Source organism: Saccopteryx leptura, chromosome 8 (genome assembly GCF_036850995.1).
Source record: "Saccopteryx leptura isolate mSacLep1 chromosome 8, mSacLep1_pri_phased_curated, whole genome shotgun sequence".
Taxonomy (NCBI): Eukaryota; Metazoa; Chordata; class Mammalia; order Chiroptera; family Emballonuridae; genus Saccopteryx; species Saccopteryx leptura.
Window position 1 is genome coordinate 39,629,419 of NC_089510.1, and position 17,671 is coordinate 39,647,089.

Below are 17,671 nucleotides of genomic sequence, written 5' to 3' on the forward strand. Positions count from 1 at the left end.
ATTCCCCATAAAGTTTTATCAGGAAAACTATTGCTCTCTTTGAGTAAGAATTCAAAAACTCTTAAATTGATGAGTCATTATGCAACAGAATGAAAACATCAGATCCACCAGGCTCCCTATTGGGAATGGAAGTCAATACAGACAGAAGATGATGAAGATACTACTAATTTAGAAAACTCCTATTGAGAAAAAGTTATGAAATTATTTCAGGACTGTGTGCCAAATCTTTATTATAACCTGTACTTGAAGATTCTGTCACACTCTCTATTTGATACTTGTATGTTTAACTAGCTCATCTACAGGATATGCTTCTCTAGAATCCTAAATCTAAACCCTCATTGGTTATAATAAGGCTTGTGATCTTTAGTGCATGATGGTATCAGTAAGGTTCTGTAAAGTCCCAAAAACTACTGAAACAGAAGCATTCTTTATGCAAGAGCCAAAACAGATAGAACTAAGACATCATGCTTTTTTTTTTTGCATTTTTCTGAAGCTGGAAATAGGGAGAGACAGTCAGACAGACTCCCGCATGCGCCCGACCGGGATCCACCCGGCACGCCCACCATGGGGTGGTGCTCTGCCCACCAGGGGGCGATGCTCTGCCCATCCTGGGCGTCGCCATGTTGGGACCAGAGCCACTCTAGCGCCTGAGGCAGAGGCCACAGAGCCATCCCCAGCGCCCGGGCCATCTTTGCTCCAATGGAGCCTTGGCTGCGGGAGGGGAAGAGAGAGACAGAGAGGAAGGCACGGCGGAGGGGTGGAGAAGCTAATGGGCGCTTCTCCTGTGTGCCCTGGCTGGGAATCGAACCCGGGTCCTCCGCACGCTAGGCCGACGCTCTACCGCTGAGCCAACCAGCCAGGGCCCATGCTTTTTATTTTAGATCAATGTTTACCTTTGATTTTCATCTCAGTGATGCTATTACTATACTTCAAAAATACATTTCTCTGATCCCTGCCCCTTACCCACAGCATTAACTATGAAAAGGAAATTTATATTTTTCTCATGTGGACTTGGAAAGATGGGTTATAGAAACTAAAAAATACAAATTATTTCCCTTATTGACAGTAAAGTAAGGGCATGAACAGTGTTATTTTCTTCTAGTCCTTCTTGTGCAGGGTCTATATGAGAGAGTGTCATCTTGAACTCAGTTGCTGATCCCCAGGTAATCTGTGAGGAATGGTATCTAGTAGAGATTTATTCAATTTAGGTGGCAAAATTGCTGGTTAAAGTGGAGAAAAAATATTTACATCTAAATGCAGTAATTTAATTTAAAAATTGCTTGTTGCAGGATAATTATTAACTGAGTGATATGAGGACATGAAAAAGTATGAAACATGATTTCTATCCTCAAAATAATATATTGGTAGATAGAAAAAACCTGAATATATAAAACTGCTAATGAATAATAAAAGATAATATATAATTAGCCTCATGGAAGAGCTTAATACATATTTCTGAATAAATATTAGCAATGCATATTTTATCATTTTTAACGTCTCTAGGTTTCCCTGTCTTCATCAATAAAATATGCACAATAATCTACCTCAAATGAGAATTAAAAAGGATAAGGTATAAAATGTTGATGATGTGTTGATACACAGCCTATCCTCAATATGTGGTACTTTTATTACTCTTGACTTTTTTTAATAGATTCTATTACCATCCCTTTTCCTATAGGCCAAGTGACTGGATGTGAAAGAGCTAAACCTATTAGAAATGATTGTTCAATAGAGCACAAGATTATCAAACTGGGCAATCCATGTCAATAGAATTAAGATCTGAACTCAGGAGCTTAGAGCCCAAAGAAATTTCTGCTGAAAGAAACTGGAAAAAAAAAAAGAATTAAGTTTATTCATATTTCAGGGTTTAAATAACCCCAAAACAATTAACTAATCAGAAGCAGATTAACTAGAAAATGCTTAAAACAAGTTCAGTATTTAATGAATATTTACTGTGGTAAAAATACTAAGTATGAGAAAAGAGGCTTCTATGCATGTGAAACCTATGGTTTGAGATGCTATTTGCATTTCAGAGTAGGCAAACAGAAAACCGTTACCTATAACCCCTTACCATTTAATCCCCAGAAATGTCCAAAGACACACAGGAACTAAGAAAAGAGTAAGTGCTTACTCAGCAAACACAGCTTCAAAACACATAACTCAGTTCACCTTGTAAACACATTGACAAACCTAAGACATTTCTATCTAAAAATTCTGGCAACATCATTGTATGAGTGCAGATCTATAGAGCCCCGGCAGCCATCACTAAATGGAGCTGACCATAGATTTGCGTATATAAAGAAACATATGAGAGGCCCTGGTCCGATAGCCTGGTTGGTTAGTGTTGTCCAGACATGCCAAGGTTGTGGGTTGAATGGGTCAGGGCACACACAAGAATGAACCAATGAATGCATAAATAAGAAACAATAAATGGTTGCTTCTCTCTCTCTCTCTTTCTCTAACCAATGAATAAAAATATATTTTTTAAGATACATATGAGAAGGTCCTGGATAGAGAGTTCAGTTCAGTTGGTTAGAGCATTATTCCCGTATGTCAAGGTTATGTGTTCATATCTGGAAGAAAGAAATTAAATGAGAAGTAGCAGTTCAAGTTTTATTATTTTAAGCTTAGTGAAGCATAATTGAATAACAAACTGGTATTTGTCATTTTAGAAGTTTATCTTTGCAAATTTTGTTGCATAATTATTTGTTTTAATATGAGTGATTCTTACCAGTTGAGCACTGATCTAAAAAGGTACAGATCTAAACCCTGAATTTCTCTCTCATTATCCTTGTTAAATGAAATTAGAACCCTTGATTAAAACTGCTGAAATGACACATGAACTAGTATTACTGGACATGTTTAGATGAGAAAGGATTTTTAAAATATGGATCTGCTAATGTTATATTACTTCATTCAAGAAAATTTAACCTTACTTACACTTGTTTTGCTTCTAAGTAATCAAAGAATAAAAATTAGAAAGAATAAAAAAATATTAAATAGTGAAGATAATTATACTTAACATTATATCCAGAAGACACACACACTTTACCTTTGAATGAATGTGAAATGGAAGATGGATATCTCTTGCTGTTTTCGTCTTTTTCATCCTCTTGTCTAGCTGCAGGTGATCACTTTAACTTTATTTAATGTGACTAAAATATTTAAAGATTAACATGCATGTACATATATATTTGCATATACACTTATATATGTATGCATGCATATCTATAATTTTTATACTCACCATACCTTTTAAATACAAGCCAACTGCTTATTCCCACTAAAAAAAGAATATCACTATATACATTATATATTTATAGGTACATAATACTGTACAGAATAGCATATCTGAAAAAACATCTATTTTGTTCCCTATGAATATCTCTGATGTCTATTCAAGTTTAATTTTGACTCTATGCAGTTTCAACCTTATTCATAAACAACAGTACCGAATCCCTACCAAGTCAGCCTCTATGCTTGTTAGGTTATGTGAGAAATAAGCTTTCTGGACACTAGAAAGCTGAAGATAGAAACAAAAATTAGCACTGACTTTCTCTGTAATCACAGATGATAAAGTAGCTCATAAATCCAGAATTATGAAAAGGAAAAAAGAAGCTTTTAAAAAGATTGGGAGATCAGAGCTAAGTAGATATAAAAAATAGTAGGATCTACCTTAGAGAAACTTAAAACAGAGAGATAAAAATGTCAGCCATGGAGTCAAGATAGTGAAAGTGGTTTTGTGAAAACATGAATGAGAGGAAAGACAGGGGCAAGAGATCAGTGCCCATTCAAGGTCAGGGTACCCCAAATGAAAGAAACAGTTCATGGAAATATCTGTGAAAGGAAACTGTGAGTGGATCAGGAAGTTACTTTTCCAAAGAGGACCTCAAGGATTATTGGGGAATGGAGGGAACTTAAGCCCAGAACTTCCTTTCTTCTTTGACTGGAAGCCAAAAGAAATATTAAAAAGTGATAATAAAACATCTAAGGTTGGCCCTGGCCGGTTGGCTCAGCGGTGGAGCGTCGGCCTGGCGTGCGGGGGACCCGGGTTCGATTCCCAGCCAGGGCACATAGGAGAAGCGCCCATTTGCTTCTCCACACCCCCACCTCCTTCCTCTCTGTCTCTCTCTTCCCCTCCCACAGCCAAGACTCCACTGGAGCAAAGATGGCCCGGGTGCTGGGGATGGCTCCTTGGCCGCTGCCCCAGGCGCTAGAGTGGCTCTGGTCACGGCAGAGCGACGCCCCGGAGGGGCAGAGCATCGCCCCCTGGTGGGCAGAGCGTCGCCCCTGGTGGGCGTGCTGGGTGGATCCCGGTCGGGTGCATGCAGGAGTCTGTCTGACTGTCTCTCCCCATTTCCAGCTTCAGAAAAATAAAAAATAAATAAATAAAATAAATAAATAAAAACATCTAAGGTCAGCATAATATGCCTGATGACGGGTACTTTCAGCTACAAAATGAGCCAAATCATGAGCCGTCTACAAAGATTGAGGCTGTGGCCAAAGGGAATGGGCTTCCCAATCTATACATTAGTCTAAAAGTAGTGATATGTAATTCATGAGGAAGAAAACAAACAAACAAAAAGTCCAAACTGTGTTCCCTTTTTTCCTTATCCAATTTGGAGTCTAGAATCACCCAAGTGGTAGGATGGTTAGGGTGAAGAGATAGAAGGACAAACAATAAAGTCAAATTAAAATCAGATCAAGAAAGAGAATTCTGGAGATAACGTCAGAGTAATGGTGGTGTAAGAAATACCCCTGATCTCTCCCCTTGAAATTTCAACAAATTGAACAGCTATAACTCAGCAAAAGAACTCCATCAAGGCACAAAGTCTTGCCTGAAAGATCTGTGCACCCAACTGACTAAAGTTGGAAAGGGTAAAAAAATAGGGTTGGAAGATAAGAACACTGTGGTTGGCTTGGGAGAGTGGAGAGGCCTGGACCAATTCTGGCTTTTATCTGCCGGGGCTCTGCAGAGGAAAGAAACCTGGAGTGACTGGATCTTCTTCTGCTAGAAGGAATGGAGAGATTGGGGGGGGGGAATTTGGTGTGATACTGAATCACAGAGGCAGAGCATAGGTTCACCACCAGTGTTCCCATGGTTGACCTGCAGTCTGCACAAAAATGCAAAGTGTGGCCTTCCAGCTTCCCAGATACAGCCTCCCACCTCCTCACGGTTATGAAAAATGGGAGACATACCCCACAGCTGAAGACAGAGGTGCTCTGTGTCTGATCCCTCGCTCCTTTGGATTCAGGGAGGGCACCCAGAAGCCTGAAATTGTCATTGTTAAAGCTGTAAAGCCCTCACAAGTCCAACCCATCATTGTGACTGCAGCTCCACTTACACATTTAGGACAGCAACTTCTCAGCAGAGTTCAGCCTGGGATTTTACAGAGCAAAATCTTGTAACATAGTTTTACCTACTGGAAAAATATAGACAAACATCTCAGAAATAGTTTTTTTCTAATTTTCTTGAATTTCTTCAGTTTATTTTTTGTATCTTTTGTGTACAATTACTGTTTTTTGTTTCCTGCAATCTTTCTCTTTAATTTTCAATTTATATTTAAATATATTTTTATATTTTTGTTGTTATTCTTTGATTGATTTTTTAACAATACCACTTTCAAATGTCCACAGGAAAGAAAAGAAGGAATACCAGGACTATGCAAGAAAAAGACACAGTTCAGAAAGAAAATGAAAAATATTTTGGAAGCAAGCTTAATTACATGGAGACCTTGGAGTTAAGTGATAGAGAATGCAAAAATGAAGTTCTGAAAATACTTAATGAGATATGAGAAAACACCAGTAGGCAATTTAATAAGCTCAAGGAGATTGAAACTTTAAAAAGAGAGATGAAGAACTCAATGTGTGAACTGAAAAATGAGCTAGCTATTTTAGCTAATAGAACAAGCCAAATAGGGAAGAGAATCAGTGATATTGAAGACAGAGAACTGGAGAAGAAACAGAGAGAAAAAAAGAAAGAATCAATAATTTAAAAAAAATTAGAGAGCTCAACAAGAATTGTCTGACTATCAGAAAGAGCAGTATATGAATAATGGGAATAACAAAAGAATAGTGTGGGAGAAGAGAATGGGAAGCCTATTCAAACAAATAATTGATGATAACTTTTCAAGCCTGTGAAAAGAGTTAGAGCCTCAAAACCAAGAAGCAAACAAAACACCTAGTTACCTCAACCCAAATAGCCCTTCTCCAAAGGCACTGAAATAAACTTGTTAAAATTAATAACAAAGAAATAATCCTCAAGGCAGCTAGGGAAAAAGGAACATAACATGTTAAGTGAAATAAGCCAGGCAGAAAAAGAAAAATATCATATGACCTCACTCATTTGAGGAATCCAATGAACAATGAGAACTGAGGAATGGAATTGAGACAGAGGAGAGATCAAAGGGACCAGAGGAAAAGAGGACAGAGGGAAAGGGGATGATAGAATGGGATAAACCTAAAGGAAAGGGGGGAGGGTGTTATGGGGAGGGGAGCAAGGGAGATGTTGAAGGGAATACGGGGGAGGGGGGATGCATTCGGGGCAACACTAGAATCTATGTAAACACAATAAATTAAAATTAATCAAAAAAAAAAAAAAAAAAAAGGAAAGCCCATTAGGTTATCATCAGACTTCTTCGTAGAAACTCTACAAACCAAAAGAGAGTGGACCCAAACATTCAAAGTACTGAAAGAGAGAAATTACCAACAAAAAATATTATTTCATCAAAGTTGTCCTTCAAGAAGGAAAAATAAAGACTTTTCAGACATACAAAAGCTTAGGAAATTCATCACCAGAAAACTCCCTATGCAGGAAACATTCAAGGGGGTTATTCTACCAGATACAAAGAACAAAACTAGAAGTAAAAGCTCCAGCAAGGTTACAATATAAACAAGGATAATCTGTGACAACAAAAACATTAAAGGGGAGAGAATAAAGGTGTGAAATAGCAAAAGAGGATGGAGTGCAGAAGCAATCATAAGACAAAAGATTTGTGTATATATGAAACTCTTTTTTCAACAACCTAACAGTAACCACCCATGAAAAACCAAAACTGAATTAAATAACTCAAATGAAGAGGAAATAGAAGAAAGGAGCATGAAATACCACAAAACAAAAACAACTTACAGAAATACAAAAGTAAAGAACCAAAGGAGACACAGAGCTACCAGAAAACAACATACAATGGTAGAGGAAATCCATGTGTCAATAATTATCCTAAATGTAAGTGGACTGAACTCACCAATAAAAAAGCTCAGAGTAACAGACTGGATCAAAAAGCAAACTCAACAGTACAAAGTCTTACAGAACTAGTATTGTTTTTTTTCTAATAAATGTTTTTAATAAAGTAACTTTGTCATGCCAAAGAAGTTACTAAATCTCTTTTATCTGATAAAAAAATGTTTGGAAATCAGTTAACCTATTTGATAGAAGTCTCAAGTTTTAAAATAAAAAACAGATTTTAATCCCAGTCTTCCCTTTTAGCAGATATGAAACTTTTGCAATTTCTGTAAAGTCAATGAGCTTCAGTTTAACCAGAGATTAAAAAATAGCTAGCTTAAATATTTGTTGAAAGTATGAAATGAGATAATACATGTAAATACTTAAGACTCTGCCAAAAATAAGTACTCAATAGAGGTGACTATAATTATTATGTATATATCTCTTGAAATATGTATTTTTAAGATTCATATCTAGATCACATCTGAAGCTAGTACAGTAATGGCAGAGACACCAACTTTCACATCCATAGTTTCAACCATCATGGCACTAAGGAGGTACTTATATACCTACCATAGTACAGTACCTTTACTTACTAGAGCCTTAAATTCTAAAGGTATTAAGGAAACAGCAAAACAACATTGATTTCTAGAACTTCACTATAATCATATAATTATAAGCAAATAGTCAAATGAAGCATTATCATTTTAAGGGAAAAAAATGAAAAATGAAAAATTAAATTTTCAAAGACTTGTTTATTTTCAAACTATCCAATCATTAAATATCACATTGGTTACTGTTAGGCAAAAATCCAAGAATATATATATATATATATATATATATATATATATATATATATATATATATATATATATATATATATATATATATATATATATATATTGTGTGTGTGTGTGTGTGTGTGTGTGTATTTTTCCGAATTGAGAAGCAGGGAGCCAGAGAGACAGACTCCCGTATGCGCCCTACTGGGGTCCACCCGGGCAAACCTGCTAAAGGGCAATGCTCTGCATGTCTGGAGAATTGCTATGGTTGCAACTGGAGCCATTCAAGTGCCTGAGGCAGAGACCATGGAGCCATTTTCAGCACCTGGGCCAATTTTGCTCCAATGGAGCCTTGGCTGTGGGAGGGGAAGAAAGCGATAGAGAGAAGAGAGAGGGAGAAAGATGGAGAAGCAGATGGGCACTTCCCCTGTGTGCCCTGGCCAGGAATCAAATCCAAGACTTCCTTCCACATGCCAGGACGATACTCTACCACTGAGCCAACCAGCCAGGGCCAAGAACATATTTTTAAGTCATAAATATGAATAAGACAAATTTGACTTCAGTGACTGAATCATCCAGATACTCTTCCATTTATTTCTGTTATTTTAATTTTTGCAGAGGTATTCATTCTAACATAAAAATTCCTTCAAAGATTGTGAAAATATTATTAGAAATTAAAATATGGAAATAAATGGAATTTAGTATGACTCTTGAATCTTTTTTTTGTCTCATCTCTATTATGGCTGTATTAATAATCCCATTCAGGAGTCAACATTTAGGTTTAAGAGTGTATGTCAAATACAGTGTGTCCATAAAGTCATGGTGCACTTTTGACCGGTCACAGGAAAGCAACAAAAGACAATAGAAATGCGAAATCAGCACCAAATAAAAGGAAAACTCTCCCAGCTTCATACTATTCAGTGCAATTTGATGTAGGCTCACGCACAGATTTTTTAGGGCTCCTTAGGTAGCTATCCCGTATAGCCTCTACAGACTCGTCACTGACTGATGGCCTACCAGAGCGGGGTTTCTCCACCAAACTGCCGGTTTCCTTCAACTGCTTATCCCACCGAGTAATGTTATTCCTATGTGGTGGCGCTTTGTTATAAACGCACTGATATTCACATTGCACTTTGGTCATAGATTCGAATTTAGCGAGCCACAGAACACACTGAACTTTCCTCTGTACCATCCACATCTCAACTGGCATGGCCGTGGGCTGCTCTGCTGTATACACGGTGTTATGTCATCATCTGCGCATGCGCACATGCTGCCACATCATCCTACAGAAACAGGTAGAAAAAGGCAGTGGCCATAAGATAAAACTTTGATTAAGAAGTATGATTAGGACCAGAAACAAGTGTTTACAGCAGAAACCAGTACACATTACAAACTATTTATAGATTTACAGAATGAATATTTCATTTAATTTCACTGGTAACCCATTAAGATACATATTATTATTATTCCTCATTAATTAATAAGAAAACTGATGTTGAAACAAATTGAGTACATTATCACATAGTAAAATACAGTAGTTGGCTCTGGCCAATTGGCTCAGTGGTAGAGCATAGTCTAGATGTGCTGATGTCCTGGGTTTGATTCCCAGTCAAGGCACACAGGAGAAGTGACCACCTGCTTCTCCACCCCTCCCACTTCTCTCTCTCTTCCTTTTTCTCTCTCTCTCTCTTCCCCTTCCACAACCATGGCTTTATTGGTTTGATGGAATTGTCTGCGGGTGCTAAGGATCACTCCACGGCCTCTGCTTCAGATGCTAAAAAAAATGTCTCTGTTGCTGAGCAATGGAGCAATGGCCCCAGATGGCAGAGCATCACCCCCAAGTGGGCTTGCCAGGTAGATTCTGATCAGGGTTCATGCAGGAGTTTGTCTCCCTGTCTCCCTTCCTCTCACTAAAAAAATAAAAATAAAAATAAGTAGCAATTTAAAATGAAAACTAACATAAATTTTAATGCAGAGCAACTGTTCTTGTAATTATACTCACTTCCCACTGGTCTTTATCTGCCTACACGCATATGGCTCTCTATATGTTTCTATTTTAAATTGTTTCCTCCAATATCATTTGTCTTTTTCTCTTTTAAAATAACTATAGCATCATGCAAATTTTAAAAACATTTGCTGTGAATACTGAATAACACTTTTTCTTCTCCGATTATTAGTTAAAAAGGGTTGGGGGCATGGAAGAAAATGTTGAATTTATCTTTTAAAAAAAAATGAGACCAAGTTGCTATAATTTTTCTTCTTTTCTGTGAATCAGGTCAATGATAAAGAAATATAATTTTTATCCCTCTGTAAAAACTAAAACAATATCTCATATTTTACTTCTATTAGACAAGTAAATTAAAGCACCTCAAAAGTTTGAATGTGTATACTTACTAAACTTGCAATATAAAAGGAAATGCAACAGATGTAGAAACAGAAAAGATAAAGCCATTTTTAGCAAATCACATTTATTAAACTGACATTTATTTTTCAGCCCATTCTGTTGCATTTATCATGGCTACCATGAAGGCAAGGTATATAGAAAGAAAAGAGGTGTGGCATTAGGTCAGATAAAGATTAGGAGATGAGAGAAGAACAGATGTGAGAAAATAATACTTAATATAAAGCAGATTAAGATTTTTTTCCCCCAGAAAGATATAAAGAAAGGAAACTGAGGCCTAATGCAGCATAAACCTCCTGCTACACTAATAATTGATTTCTGTTGACAAAGCTTCCCTTCACATTCACCATTGGTGACTACAGTCTGAAACTCTGAGCTTAACTTCGGGTGAATTTTTCTGCTTCCCCTAGATCCCACAATAAGAGAGACATAAAAGTATCCATAAAAGTTCAGCTCACCTTCATATCCTAGTTTCTAAAGCTTCCAATCACTTCTTCCCTTCAAAACTGAGTAAGAACTCAGTTCTTTCCAGAAGTTTTCTAATAAAATGAGCCACACTCTACTCTAATCCCTTCTTTTTCATTTTCTCCCTTCCACTCTGGTACTCCATTTTTACTAGATAATTTAAAATGTTTTAATATAAAATTATAACCCCAGAGGGCATTTATAGTGGAATTTAAATTTCCTTTGGGCAATATTCCTCTAATCAAGATAGACGTAGGACTAGAGTGATTTATCTTGTCAAAAGTCACAAACTGCCCTGGTTGTTTGCTCAGTGGGTAGAGCCTTGGCCCAGCATATGGACACCCTGGGTTCAATTCCTGGTCAGAGCACACAGAAGAAGTGACCATCTGGTTCTCTCCTCCTTCTCTCCCTCTTCCCTTCCCACAGCCAGTGGCTCCATTGGTTCTAGTGTCTCCTGGGGTGCTGAGGAAAGCTCGTTGGTCCAAGTGTCAGTCTCAGGTGCTAACAATAGCTAGGTTGAATCAAGTATTGGCTCTAGACAGGGATTGCTGGGTAGGTCCCGGTTCAGGCATATGCAGGAGTCTGTCTTACTATCTTTCCTCCTCTTAATTAAAAAAAAAAAAGTCACAATCCAATGAAAGGCAAATTTAAGCTACCTCAATTTCATTTCAGGTTCTTTCTGCTACATCACATTCTTTGATTTATTATTCCTTCTGGAAAAAGAACAGAGGCTGTGCTTTATTTTGAAGATTCGAGAAGAATATTTTTAGTCATTTTATAAAGCTTCTTACATTTAAATAACCTCACACTTCATTAAGTATAAAAGTTCATGTCTAATTTAAAATTTCATGTTTCTAGTGTAATAATGTTTTCAAATTTATGAGAATTCCAACATACACAAAGCCAAAAATTTAAATAATGCTATTTCCTCCAAAATCCTATCAGGGGAAAATATTCAAAACATATAGCCTCCCCAATCTAGAAAAACTCTAAACTGAAATATTTCTTACCTTGAATGCACCTAAGAACTCAATTCTCAGCCCTTTAAAAACAACAATAATAATAACTATCAAAATTTATAGAGCACTTTCTATGTGTTGTGAGGCACTGTGTTGGTCAGAAGAAACAAAGAGAGAGAAAAGAAGAAAGATAACTCCAATGTGAAAAATAGGGAAAGGGGTTTGCTGAAAGGTTTATACAGGAAAGTTAGTAAGAAAGTAAGAAGGAATTTTAGGCCAAGCATTTCTAGCTTTCACTGAACTAAAAATATGTATTGTATGCAGGGATTCTTAAGCAATTTGACATTACTGTAATATGGAATGTGATATGAAGAACAGTAAGAAAGAGGTTTGAGAAACAGATACAGGCAAATTCACAGAGGGCCTTTTCTTAATGTAAACAGTATTACTTAGAATTGATATCTAGTGATGTGATTGTAATCATGACTTAGTTACCTTATAATTACTAGAAATTAGATTGGTTTATATTTTTCCAGCCTTTAATCACCACTTTCACTTTTTAAAAAAATAAAATATATTTTTTAGAATGTTTAAATGAAAGAATAGGCACCAGATGATCAAAGTTAGGTTACTCTGATAAAGTAGATCATATGAGGATTGATACCTAAGACTCACCTGGCCTGGAATTGTCACAGGCTCTTTGTTAGAGCAGTGCTCTAAATGGATTGCTGAGCCCACTTCTGATTCAGGTCTTCAGTGTCCCATTTCTAACTATTTCCCAGATGATGCTTACTCTTCTAGTCCAGAGACCACATTGTCAGAACCATGGACAGTGCATTTCCTTAAAAGGAATGTACTATATTTTAAGATACTGTGAAGAATGAAGACAGGTTAAACCCTTACCAGAACTGTTACATATGGAATATACACTTGACTTAAACCCCTGGCCTTTGAGTAAACCACCAAAGATACTGTACTGTAAGTTCAAAGTACAATACAAACAGGGCCTGGCTCTATACCTGGTTACTAGGTATGTGTACAGGGGAAACTTCAGTAAGCATCACCTCTTACTGAGACAGGATCAGACATATGGCTTTAAACCTTTCTAATGAACAGAAGTGAATCTATTTGTGATTATATATTTTTTTTATTTGAAATCACAACAGGCAGTCATACAACAAAGTTAAAATTAAAATCTCTTTATCCAAATTACCATCAAAAGCAGGATTCTCATTAATTATATTTTGTTCACTTTCTTCAACAAACCTCATGTCCTATAATGAGCTATCAAGCATGAGGCACATTTTATACCAACATTGATTGGTTGCTAAAGAGACTCCACTGCCACTCTGTACAAGCTCATGCTAAAAGGAGGGGAACTAGTGGGTCAAGGGCAAGATGCTAGAAAAATAGAGGCTATAGATCCAGCCTAATAACTGGTATCTGAAATGAACAATATGTTCTCTCTCTATCCTATCCATCAGCAGCAAAAGCACTTGAGTTCAAAAGATCAGACATGAAGTTTTACACTTGAAGGAACACCAGCATCCAAGAATAGTCAGAATATCCTTCCGTGCAAAAATACAAGGGGAAGACCTGCCAGATGCAAATGTCTCTATCCTTAGCTTCATCAGGGTCAGGAGATTTTCCTATAAGAGAAACTGCTATTCTGAATAAAAGAGTTTATATAGTAAGTTCAATCAGAAGTAAGTGCAGTTCTATAATTCTTGCACAGCATTCCAAACTTTTGGACTTCTAGAAACTACTCTGTGTTTCTCTTCCAGTACTGTGCCATTGATTCTTGCATAAAATTCTGGAATGCTGGCTCTTCATGGCTTTCCTCTCTCTGGTCAATATCATCAGTGTCACTGTCTCCTTCCTCATCCTCTTCGTCCAAGTTCCCTAAGTCAGAAGGGTCCCACACAGGAGATAAGCTGTCTATAGCAGTTCTTGCATCCAAGGCTACAGAGTCCATATCCTTCAGAAGCTGTTCCCATTGTTCTTTCTGCTGATGGCTCTGTGTACTGGCCATTGATTTCCACAGATGTTCAGATTCAGGATGATGCTCCCTTTCATATCCTTCCGCAGCACTAGTGATTTGCACGAAGAATTCCTCTAAGCCTGTAACCAGAACAACAGACACACCTACTACCTTGAGTGAACTGTAAGACTCATGTAACACCATGTTCATTGAATGAGTTAGTTTACTGACATGTAATTTCTTGACTGAAGGCATCTTGAAAAGCATCAAAATCTTGCATTCATTCCACTGCAAAGCTGTGATCAATATGTCAGTTTTATTCATGATCACAATCAAAGGAAGCTTATACTTCAAACTACCCACATGTGTCAATTAAGATTTAAACATGTTTGGGGCCTTCTCAATAAATTTTATCACCTAATCGAATCTGGGAGCAAAGAGATTGAATAAGGTCACTATAACACTGTTGAACTCAAGTCCATATCTGGACACTAAATTGAGGATTTAAATTGCTTATAGATGAATTCAGATAATAAAATTTATACAATATTGGCAGGAAAGAAAACTTTGTGCACAGCTGAGTCCAGATCGATTCCATAAGGTGGAGAGCCTTGGTTAGGCAGGTGTCCTATTCAAAGTTGGTTTCCCATATCCTCCCATTCTCAAAACCAACAGATACACTGGGGGCCAAAGACTCCTCCTCTCTGGGAAGCCTGGGATTCAACTCCCACCACAGTGACCTTTCATAAGAAATCAAAGTGAACATATATGAGACATGGCCTAAACTTCAGTATTCTTTCAAAGAGAACTTTTGTAAGATGAATTCATTAAAAGTTTTAAAATTAAAGACCTATTTAGAAAATATAGCCCTGGCCGGTTGGCTCAGCGGTAGAGCGTCGGCCTAGCGTGCGGAGGACCCGGGTTCGATTCCCGGCCAGGGCACACAGGAGAAGCGCCCATTTGCTTCTCCACCCCTCCGCCGCGCTTTCCTCTCTGTCTCTCTCTTCCCCTCCCGCAGCCGAGGCTCCATTGGAGCAAAGATGGCCCGGGCGCTGGGCATGGCTCTGTGGCCTCTGCCTCAGGCGCTAGAGTGGCTCTGGTCGCAATATGGCGACGCCCAGGATGGGCAGAGCATCGCCCCCTGGGGGGCAGAGCACCGCCCCTGGTGGGCGTGCCGGGTGGATCCCGGTCGGGCGCATGCGGGAGTCTGTCTGACTGTCTCTCCCTGTTTCCAGCTTCAGAAAAATGGAAAAAAAAAAAAAAAAAAAAAAAAAAAAGAAAATATAAGTGAATAGTCCTAAAGTAGAGGTTATTATTTCTATGTCTCTGAAATAAAAAATAATAATTTCACTTTGTAAATATAATGGTAAATACTTTACATTTGTCACTAATGAATGGATTGTAGGAAAGTTTGTTTTATTCAGTTGCTTTTTAAATAAACAAACCACAGCCAAAGCTTTTGAGAAGTAAACAGGTCCTTGAAAATATGAGGCAGCTCTCCGTCCCCTTCCAGGCCTAATGACTATGTTCAGTCTTTGTAAAATGTAGGTAAATCAACAAAAAACTCAAATCCTGCAGCTCTGCAGCAAGCACCTGACCTGGAGTCATCTACAACTTCTTTTCACCCTAGTAGGCTGTCTCCTTTCACGCTTTCTACTCCATTTAACACAGGCAATCTCAAGCTACACAATCCGTTCACTTTTTTTTTTTTGGCTCTTCTAAGAAACGTCCTGATCATGGCATGCTAGAATAACTAAATGAATTTTTCTTCAAAGAACCAAATTTTTTAAGCTCACACATTTATTCCAATTAGCATCCATCAACTTCTGAATAGTGGTGTGTGTTTAGGACTGTGCCAAGCATGGCGGGAGATGCCAATGAAAGAATGAAACCTGGCCCTTGTTCTCACCAAGTTTATGACCAAGTTCAGGGAGACAGGACTAACATACATGCAACAACTGGGAAATAATTTGAGACAGTGTATAATTAAGTGCTAAATGTAGTACTGACTGTAAGAACATAATACTTAACTAATTACCTATTGCTTTAAGGAATTAATACATTGGGGATTTCAATCACAATTTCTCTGTTAAGAATTAATTCTTTTTAAACCAGCAATTCAATTCATTTCAAAGACTTAAAAACATACCCTAGTTTTAGCACATTATCAGCATTGTTCTCAAAAAATATATTTTTTTCCCATTAGGCGATTAATTTAAATCCTGATTATTCTGACTTCCAGGGCCTTTTAGGGGGTGCTTGCTTCTCAGACGTAATATAATTTTTCAAGTGAATTTTTTGACTGATGCGAGATTGAGAGCTCTTAGGGAACAAAGTCTGCTTTCTCCCCAGAAGCAAGGGAAGAGGACAACCTTGGGTAAATGGCAGGTCCACTCTTCCCTCTGGCAGGGGTAGACGCACTCCAGCACTGGGCTTCTTTCCTTTTTCCAGGACCTTTTCCTTCTCTTTTACTTCCTTTCCATTTCCTTATACTGTCTCCCCCGCTTGGTCCTCTCCTTTCTCCTAGTCTCCCTTTGTGTCAGTCTGAAGCACCTGCAGGAAAGTCTCTTCAGCTGGCAGCCCTCTGGTGGAGCAGGTTGCTAACCTCACCTCCTCTACCAGCAGCAGAAGATGAGCCTGCCAGGCAGTATGGCCTCGGAGAACCAGCTCTGTTCTTCATCAGCCGGAAGATGTTCTGGGAGGATTGCAAACATATTTTCCAAATGTGCTTCCAGACAAAGACCTCACTGGGTCCTGAGCTCTCCTGTGCACCTTCATGGACTCACTCCACCTGGGACACCTGACAAACAATAATAGGTGGGCACAACTCTATCCAAACCTGCATTTTAACATTTCCTTTGACCAAGAAATAATTAGACACTGATATGTGTGGCATGACACTCTTTTCCTTGTCTGAGTGTGGTGGAATGCAGAAAGCAAGTACAAGTTACTTCTCTTCCCTGGGCTGCAGGGATTTTCTTTCTATTTGTTTGTTTGTTTGTTTGTTTTAAATAAAAAAGTGATATCCACACAGCGGGTTGTGTAGGAGTTAACAGGAATGTTGGTAAAAAGCCAAGCTTCCTGGCTTTGAGTCCTGATTCTGCCTCTTTCTAGCTAGGTAACCTAAGCAAGTTCTATAGTATTTCTGTAATACCAATTGCTTACCTGTAAAATAGGAAGAAAAACAGTACCTACATCAGAGATTTCATATCTCAGAATTAAATAAGTTCAATTATGTAAAACATATATATAAAACACTATAAATTGGCTTTCAGTATGTAAAGAAACTTGCACATAGTGAATGCTCTATAAATGTAAGTACTTCTTTCTGTTTATTTGTACAAGTTACTAGCAGGTAACACACCCAGGAGAGTGACTGTTCTGCCACTGTTAACCAGGAATTGGCACTTCCTTCATCAGAGATAAGAGATTTCAGTCCTGCTCCAACACCCAAACACATTGTACTTACCATCAGAAGTAATATGTCCGGCCTGACCAGGTGGTGGCGCAGTGGATAGAGTATCGGACTGGGATGTGGAGGACCCAGGTTCGAGACCCCGAAGGTCATCAGCTTGAGCGCGGGCTCATCTGGTTAGAACAAGGCTCACCAGCTTGAGCGCAAGGTCGCTGACTCGAGCAAGGAGTCACTCGGTCTGCTGTAGCCCCCCCCACCTCCAGTCAAGGCACATATGAGAAATCAATCAGTGAACAACTAAGGAACTGGAATGAAGAACTGATGTTTCTCATCTCTCTCCCTTCCTGTCTATCTGTCCCTATCTGTCCCTCACTGTCTTTGCCACACACAAAAAAAGAAGTAATATGTCCTGTGATGTGATAAATTTCAGCAATGTGCACTAAACT

The 17,671-nt window shown here is 38.2% G+C and overlaps 1 pseudogene; it reads right to left on the reverse strand.

Annotated features, from left to right (window-relative positions):
• Positions 1-13,591: 13,591 nt before the first annotated feature.
• Positions 13,592-16,490, reverse strand: LOC136379516 (GPN-loop GTPase 1-like; annotated as a pseudogene).
• Between the last annotated feature and the right edge of the window lie 1,181 nt (positions 16,491-17,671).